Below are 8,567 nucleotides of genomic sequence, written 5' to 3'. Positions count from 1 at the left end.
TAGGATTGTCGGCAATAAATTACCACTTGTTGAGTTGTGCTCATCTTTCCACTAGCATAATTGTCTCAACTTTGCAAATGGGCAGGCATTAAAAGAAGGGAAGAAGAAGGGGACTCATTGTTGTTCTAGATTTTGGTTTATCTCTCATAAGTGTTGAGTCTCATAGTGACCTGTCGTGATTCCGTTGCCAGTGTCACAAGGCGGTCCTGGCTGGGGGCACACAACATGTGTCGCTACCAACACATTGTCTTCGCGCACAAGTATCATGTCCTGTTGTTGGGTCCTTGCTTTTTGCATCTTTTTCTACTAAAAGCCTTGCATTTCTTTAAAAAAGGACGTTAAATAAGAGTTCAAAAGCAACTGCTTCGAGACAGGCTAGCCAGTACAAACCACGTACTACTTTCTCCAAGCAGTCCAACAGTACTAGACGGCCATCTCAAAAACCTGTATCACAATGACCCTCTCTTGACATCTAGCCAAGAACATTGGACATACTTCACTTGTTAATTAAATCCATTTCCTAGATTTTCTTTTGTTTTCATATTTTCTATATGATTACTGAACCCGATGGCTGTTAGGTCTCCCTCCCCACCATTTATATAAGTACTTTAATGTTATTAATATAAATCCTCATTCACAAAAAACAAAAGAGAAATGTGATAAATTTAAATGAGGCACAAAATTAAATAAATTATTTTAAATAGGTATATATTATTAGTTACCAGCATATTTCAGTTAGCTTCAATGAAGCAATTAGTCATATAATTAGTTAATTTTATAATATTCTTTGAATAGTAAAATAGATTCGATTCTATAGATATATATATATAGAGAGAGAGAGAGAGAGAGAGAGAGAGAGAGAGAGAGAGAGAGAGAGAGAGAGAGAGATTTTGCCATATATATCAAGCTATACTTATTGTAAAGGATTGTCAAGCAAATTATTATCTTCTTGAGAACTATTATATATTAATGGAGGCTCAATTGGCTCCCTCAAAGTAGCCATCATATTTACGTTATTTCTCTTAGCCTTTTCATTTCAAAAGGCAAATGATTTTTAGGGCTGGTTTGGACATTTAGAATAATATCCCGTAATTTTGTGAATATTAGTGACTTGAGATATTTCATTGAGTTTTGAGAAATGAGAGACAAAAATTAGAATAAAAATATTATAAAATTAAAAAATTATTTGAATATAAATTTAATATTATTTTTGTTTAAATTTGGTATTGTTTTGTATTTTATTTGGAAGTTTGTAAAAGTTATATTGGATATTGTATTTAAATAATTATTAGGTAATGATTAAATGAAAAAGTTAAATATTTGAAATTGAAAAGTATTTTATATATAAGTAATATTTGAAAAAAAAATTAAATTATGGATAAGAATAAGATCTAAATGTACAAACAAGCCTTTAAATGCCCCGAAGCATGCAACAAGGCTTATAAAAAAAGGTTGGACTCACTAAAAAGATAAAGATAGTGTCTACTGTCTAGAGAGAGGCTGGCCATGGGCTTGCACACACGAGACTTGGATCTAGCATTATCCATCTCAAAAATAGGTCCTAAATCTTCTAATACCACTCAGTTTATACCAAAGTGATAGCAAAGCCTAGGTATCATGCATGGAAGAGCGGGTGCAGCTGACAGCAACGAGTTATGCATTCGGGTTGTTCCAACAAAAAAGAAGTTGAGCCAAACAACTCGTTGTTTCATTGTACCAACATCGACAATACCAATATCATGCAATCTACGTACAGCCACGCCATATATATATTATAGTACTACTAGTACTGATGATCATCAGTTTATTCATGGACCACTGCTACAGTTCCACTTTTGTTTAGCCTGATCGCGCTTCTGCGCGCAGATACATGCAAGAGCGCTTCTAAACTACACAAAAAAAACGTTGCATTATTCCAGACATGCATATAACTTAAGGTGGTCCACTCCCACATCTCAAGCTGCAAAACAGCTTCCAATATACAGTGGCAAAACTAGCAATTGTTTTAAGAGGGGCCAACTTTTCTATTCTATGATATATTTATATCAAAAGTAATGCTAAATACAGAATGTGCAAACTCTACGTACTCCTTTAAAAATTTAAAAAAAAAAAAGTATAACCCATCATTAAAAAATAATTGTTTTAATGTGAATCTTATATTTATATACTTTTTTAAAGGAGTGTGTGAGACTTGCACATGGTTCTAGGACATCAATTCTCTTATATAAATTAAAAAAATATTAAAAAATTATAAAAATATAACTATTAACTACAAACTATTTTTTATATAGAATTACGCATAAAATCTAAAAATTATTACATAATTTCCCCCTTAGTACGCCAATATAGAAATGACAAAGCAAAAGTACCATGCGGCAAGGGAATTATCTAGCACTGCAGGGACTTAAAACTTTCATATAAAAAGTCATGCAATTTGCAAGACCATATCTGCACTGATGCATATATATAATTGCTGAGCCAGCCTGCTGACACGTACAAAGGTATTCAGCCAAAAGATTGAGAGAAAGTGGGAGACAGACTGAAGTAGAGGACCCCAAAGAAAACCCCGAACAGGCTACCTAGCATTTAGATTATGGTCCTGGTTTATGTTAGATTTTTCCTTTCCTTTTTCTTGTTTCTTCCAAGTTTCGTAAGGAGAACTGAACCACATAACAGATACTCGATCATTACACATGCCTGAGAACAAAGTTGTACACGCATGCACAGCTTCTTCCTCCACCAGAACATGTTTCGGGTAGCTGTAGGTCCATTATTATTGGCTACCTGAATTGATCAATTCAATTTCTAACTAGTAAATGTATAAATGTCTCAGTGCAGCCAAACTTGTCAAGGTCTCCAACTGGTTGGTCTAGTTGAAGTCTCAAAGTGGGTAACCAGAAGAATATTAGTCAAACATGAAGGTGCCATGCTGACCCCTCTTTATGATTCTGGAAATCTTCTTGGGCCCAACTTCTTTTTAAGAGGAATGCTAAACATAAAGTTTCATGCAAGCTCTGAAAAATAGTGCTGGGACTCAAAACTGCATGTTCTTTATGCCTTTAACTTTGGATCTACTCGGGATTCTCTTTCTCAATCATATTGATGAAGGGTACAAATTATCCATTTCAGTCACCATTTCTTTCATTTTAAAAAACCTAAAAAGGGGAAAAATGTTACTTGAGCGGAAAATGAATCGAAGGTGGTAATATTTCTTGCATGGTGTGGAATCTCAGCATATCTTTTCTTTTCTGAACATGTTCAGCTCACCTATCTCATAGGTAGGAGTACTGCTTGTTTAATAGGAGTTGGCCTTCCAAGTACTATATCAACTTTTCACTTCAACTCTCACTTCTCTATAAATGCTAGGGATCCCCAAAAAACTCACAAAAAAAAATTTAAAAAAAAAAAACTTAGATAGTATATATTTTTACAAAAATTTTATATACAGTCACTTGCACATTTTATTAATATAATTATTTATATCATTTTTTTAATATAATATAATGACTTTAACCAATTATATTAATAAAATATACAAAAAAAAATATTTAAAAATGACTGTAACAGATCAACTCATCTTTGTAAGCCTAAAATTTCTCAATTTTCCTATTTTTAAGTGACTATGTTTCCCTTTCACTGGGCTGAGGCCCAATCCCAGATTCAGCGAAACTAAACAAATTCACTGACGTGGCGCGACCCAACTCATGCCTCGCATGCAATACATAAGGGTGAAGAGGATAAAGCACCAGGAGTTGGGTGGCCTGCGATTCCCAGGCATTGAAAACGACGACGTTTGATGTCGCTGTAACATATCAAAGTGTCTATCCCAATACGTTTGAACTGGGCTTGCGCATTGAGCAATGCCCACAAGCGTAACATCCATTGCAGCTCTTCGCTCCCTCTCAAAAAATACTGCCTTCCCATTCAAGGTTCTCAATCTCTCTCTCAAGCTATTTCCTTTGCCTATTAGCTCCATACTTACCATCTTCTTCACCATGATGTTGAGTATTGTGGGCAAACTTGACGAAGTTGAGGCCAAGTCCATGTCAGTTCCAATCCTTTAAATGTGCTCAGCCAGGAAGCTCCTGTTGTTGCGGAGGCTGTTGAAAGGAGTTGCGGGAGGTATGGTTGTTTCTGCTTGTTTTAATGATTGAGCTTTCGTGACTGATTTTAGGGCAATGTCGGGGTTCTTGTTAGAATTTTAATTTCGATCTCTTTGTGTTCGTGAATTGTAGTTATCAAAAGAAAAAATTAGCTACAATTATGTTGCATTGTCTCTAGTGTATATCTGTGTTCTTGGGCAATGTCTTTTGAGTTCAAGAATTATGCTGCATTGTTAGTGACTGAAAAAGGTCTTCCTTCTTTGGTCTATTACTATGGGCCTATGGCAACAATGGCATTTTTGGGTTACAGCAAGCTCAATGCTGTGTTTGCGTGGCTGGGGGAATTATTGGGAAATTGGGCTTAGATGGAACTGATTGATTCGTAATGTTGACAACTTCTTATTAACGACCATTTTTCAATTTGACATATACCCTTGATTTGTTAAGAGTGGACTGGAAGTGTCTTCTGCAATCCGCATTATATATTTTTTTGTCCCCACATCTTGGCTTGGTGGGTGATTTTGATTGGTTTCAAAGGCTTTAGGATATAAGTCCGTATCTTTTAGAGAGAGACAACCATGCTGCATTGAGGAACTGAAATAATTGGAGAACAGAAATAGCTAAGTATTGCGCCTTTGTGGCCTATCTTTCTATGGTACACATTGTGTGGAGTCTCATGAAGTTGGGTAGAGGCTTGGTGAGTCAGCTTCGATTAGTGGGGGCCTAAAGGAATATATTTTGATTCTTAATTTGGGTGTAGGTTGAGCTATATCCCAGTTATATTGTAGAGGCTGAAAAAAATAGTTCTAGCATGTCCACGTTTAAAAAATGAAAAATTCTATTTACAAGCTGGTGTGGATAACACACCTAGTAAACTGCTTAGGACATAATTTACTTTGAAAAATAAATTTTAAAATTTGAATCTTACAATCAAATATTAAGTGATGTGAATGGTGTACTCTACATACTGACTTGAGAATAGAATAACTTTTAAAAAATATCTGTATACAATTACCATCGCCCACGTTGTGCCGTAAGCATTCATTTCAACTAAGGGAACTTTGTGCCTTAAGCATTCACAGCAATAATTCCAATCATTCATTAAACACTGTTTGTAATACCACCCTGTATGGAGCATCTTTCTTGATTAGCTTCCCTGCACTGCTCGTACTGTGCCTACCCCATAGAAACCCCACCAAGAAAAATACTCAGACCTTTATAACAAAGACCTTCCTAAGCAGTGTGGCAATTTGACATTACTCTTTAAAAAATAAAAAATAAAAATTCATTTGCTTAGACACTTATGGTTCAGCCCGAAAATATGAAGTGCAGTCCAGAACAATAAGTAATAGAATTAATATGTAAAATGGGAAATAATTTCATTTACTATATTGTCCTATTTTTTTTTTTTCGTTTTTTTGTTGGGGGGGGGGGGGGGGGGGGAGCATACTTTTTCTTTTTGTCCTTCTGTTCTGCACGTACGTCTCATTGATGTCCTGCTCTTTGCTGTATTTTTTAGAAGGTATGCGTGCCGGTTTACCTAAATTTGTCCCTGTTAACCCTGTTAACTTGAGGGACATAGAATCTGCCAGTTTCAACAAGGTGAAGAGATGTCTCTCGAGATGTTGAAGAAGAAGAAGGGTTTGATTAATCCGTCAGGAAGAGAAAAGGAACTCCCTCCAAAGTTACAAATCATACTTGTACTTGCTTTATATTGTTAGCACGAACCATATAAAAGTGAACTTCCGCACTCTTCTCTTCTGACTGAACCATATAAAGTTTAAAAATTGTGTGGGTTTCTCCTTCGTTGTATACTTTTGAAAAACATAAGCATGAGAGTAGATTTTCCCATGTCACGACTATTCTTAGCATGGTTCAGAACAGGACCCTCCACTGCAAACAAACAGTCGTGCTTTTATAAAGTACTGACGCTAGGTTTAGAGCTGGTTTTAAACAACAATATTACACTTTGATAGATTGTACTGTAATCCATAGCGTGCACCCAGTTAAATGGGATGTATGGCTCTATTGATTCAGACACGGGAAGGGAGCATTTCATGTATTGGTGCAGGTGCGAAAGTTGCCCTCCACTAAATGAATTTCTTATAGACCAGATTCGGATCACTTACAAAAAACGTGCTTTTGTACCCACTCTGTTTCACATGCATTGACTTCCCAAAACTCTCTTCACGGATTGTTTCACAGTTATTTGAATCTTTTAGTATTAAGATCATGCAAATAATGTTGTCTTTTTTTGTGATTTATCAAGCTTTTGCTAGTGTCATTATGAAGTTTTTTCACAATTATAAAGCATAACTAGTCAAACTGACCATTAACTTCTGCATTGTACGTGTTCGTAAAATGTGCATTGTAAGAACTACCCCTCTTAACACCCAATTCAGGGAGGTAATAGGGGTTGTTCTTACCTCCATAAATTGAGTAGAGCGAGGCTTTTGGTTCTAAGAGTGGTTTCCAGTTTGACCAAAAAGTCTGAATTAATCTGCTTTGGTGGCATGCTGAAGGAGTTTATTTTGATTTTTAAACTCACCCAGTACATGTCAATGGCTGTTTTTGAGTGGGGGGAGATTACAAGTCTGGATACTAGTTGGGTTCGCATAGTGCAGTGACTCCTCACCGGCCAAATTACTAACAATAATAACAATCTATATCTATATACTAAATAATTTTCAAAAGATGGAGTTTTGTTCCTATGAAGCCACGTCCTCTATTATTTCATTATATTAAAATTATATAAAAACTAGTTTTATAATTTAATTCCTAATTTCTATTTAAAATTAAACCATTTAATTAAATAAAAATATTATATAATTGATATGCTTGTTGTCTTTAAAATTAGTATTTTAGTTTCCTTATTGCTTATCTTGTTTGTTCTCTAAACTTATATACTTTTTAGCATTCTGATAAGTGAATACGTAAAATGTTTTTTGATAAGTAAGTTATTATATTAATAAGAACCCCAAGGGGTTGGCCTAAGTGGTGAAAACTTTGGTCTTGGGGTCTCATTCCCTTCAAAGTCCAAGGTTCAACACCTCATGTGTGCAAACAATCCTTTCGGGCCACACCCTCTAGTGAAAAGCCAACAATTTAACCAGTTTCGTGTAGGAAAACTTCCGAGGATGCGGTGCACGGGACCAGGATTTATTCTGCAGGGGTGGGTCCAAAGGCCCCTGTCTTGGAGAGGTTCCCCGACATAAAAAAAAAAAAAAAAAAAAAAAAAAAAAAAAAAAGTTATTATATTAATAAGAATAGGCATAGCTCAAGTATAAATGAAGTCATAACAAAGGTAACACCTAGTTTTTTTTTATAAGTACAAAAGGTAATACCTAGTTAGGAGGAAGAAATAGAAAGAAGAAAATCATGAAATCTATGCCATTGAAATCAACTGCTTTAGCCCGTAGGAATAAAGTATTAACAAAGAACAATCTAATTTCCTCTGGTGACCACTCTCTATCTTCAAAATTATTACATTCCTTCCATATGCACCATAAAATATAAATATGAGCCATCTTTCACATAGATGTGATTTGTGGAATGCCACTCATATTCCTTTGGCTAACTAGGAGCTCAACCATAATAGCAGGCATAACCTAGACTAACTCGAATCTTCTAAACACATAATCTCATTGCATCCTGGCAACCCTTACAATGTAGTAGCAGATGATTCACAGTCTTGCCATTCTTTCTATACAACATATATCATGCCAAAATTTAAAATCTAGATCCGTCTCCCATTAGGATTCTAGCATGTCGAGAAAACCCCCCCCCCCCCCCCCCCCCCCCCCCCCCCCCGACTTGATGTGCTTCTAAACTCCCACTTGTATCTCCCTAGTGTTGTGCCCCCCCGAAAGACAGCTGCAAAACCCTATTGTGAAGGTGGTACCATTTCATGTTTACAACCCCTTGCCCCAAAAAACTTAAATGGAGAATGATAAATGTACTCACAAAAATCTTACCTATTCACGTGACTTTTCACAGTTTTTTTCTTTTTTTATATATATTTTTTTTAATGAGGGTGGTGTGCAGATGAGAAAGCTAAGTGAATATGTAAGTTTTATAGCTCAATGCAAATTATAATTCCAACCTAATATGTATTTATTGTCTACAAAGTGGACCCTCAAAATTAATTTCTAAACTCCCAAATTTTTTTATTTTTTGAAAATAATAAATAAATAAATAGATTTGCTACTCATCATTCTCACACATCATGCTTTTTTTTTTTTTTAAATTCTTTTTGGTTTTATTCTTCTTAAACTATTGAGTTCTTCTACTTAAGGGTGTAACCGGTCCAGTCCGGTTCAGTTTTGGTCAAAATTTAGGATTGAACCTGTATGTACCAGTTTTACATTTTTCAAAACTAATTACACACCAGTTACTCTCCTAGACAAGTACTTCAGTTTTATCGATTTCCGATCCAGTTTGATCTAGTTTTTCGGTTTTAATGTG

At 35.4% G+C, this 8,567-nt stretch overlaps 1 long non-coding RNA gene across 1 annotated transcript; it reads left to right on the top strand.

Annotated features, from left to right (window-relative positions):
* The first annotated feature begins 3,757 nt into the window (after positions 1 to 3,757).
* On the top strand, positions 3,758 to 5,971 carry LOC122295867. The gene is made up of 2 exons (XR_006238297.1): positions 3,758 to 4,122; positions 5,623 to 5,971. It is a non-coding gene; the product is annotated as an uncharacterized LOC122295867 (long non-coding RNA).
* Positions 5,972 to 8,567: the final 2,596 nt, after the last annotated feature.

This window comes from Carya illinoinensis, chromosome 15 (assembly GCF_018687715.1).
Source record: "Carya illinoinensis cultivar Pawnee chromosome 15, C.illinoinensisPawnee_v1, whole genome shotgun sequence".
Classification (NCBI taxonomy): domain Eukaryota; kingdom Viridiplantae; phylum Streptophyta; class Magnoliopsida; order Fagales; family Juglandaceae; genus Carya; species Carya illinoinensis.
Note: the sequence above shows the minus strand (reverse complement) of the source record. Positions and strands in the feature narration are given on the sequence as shown.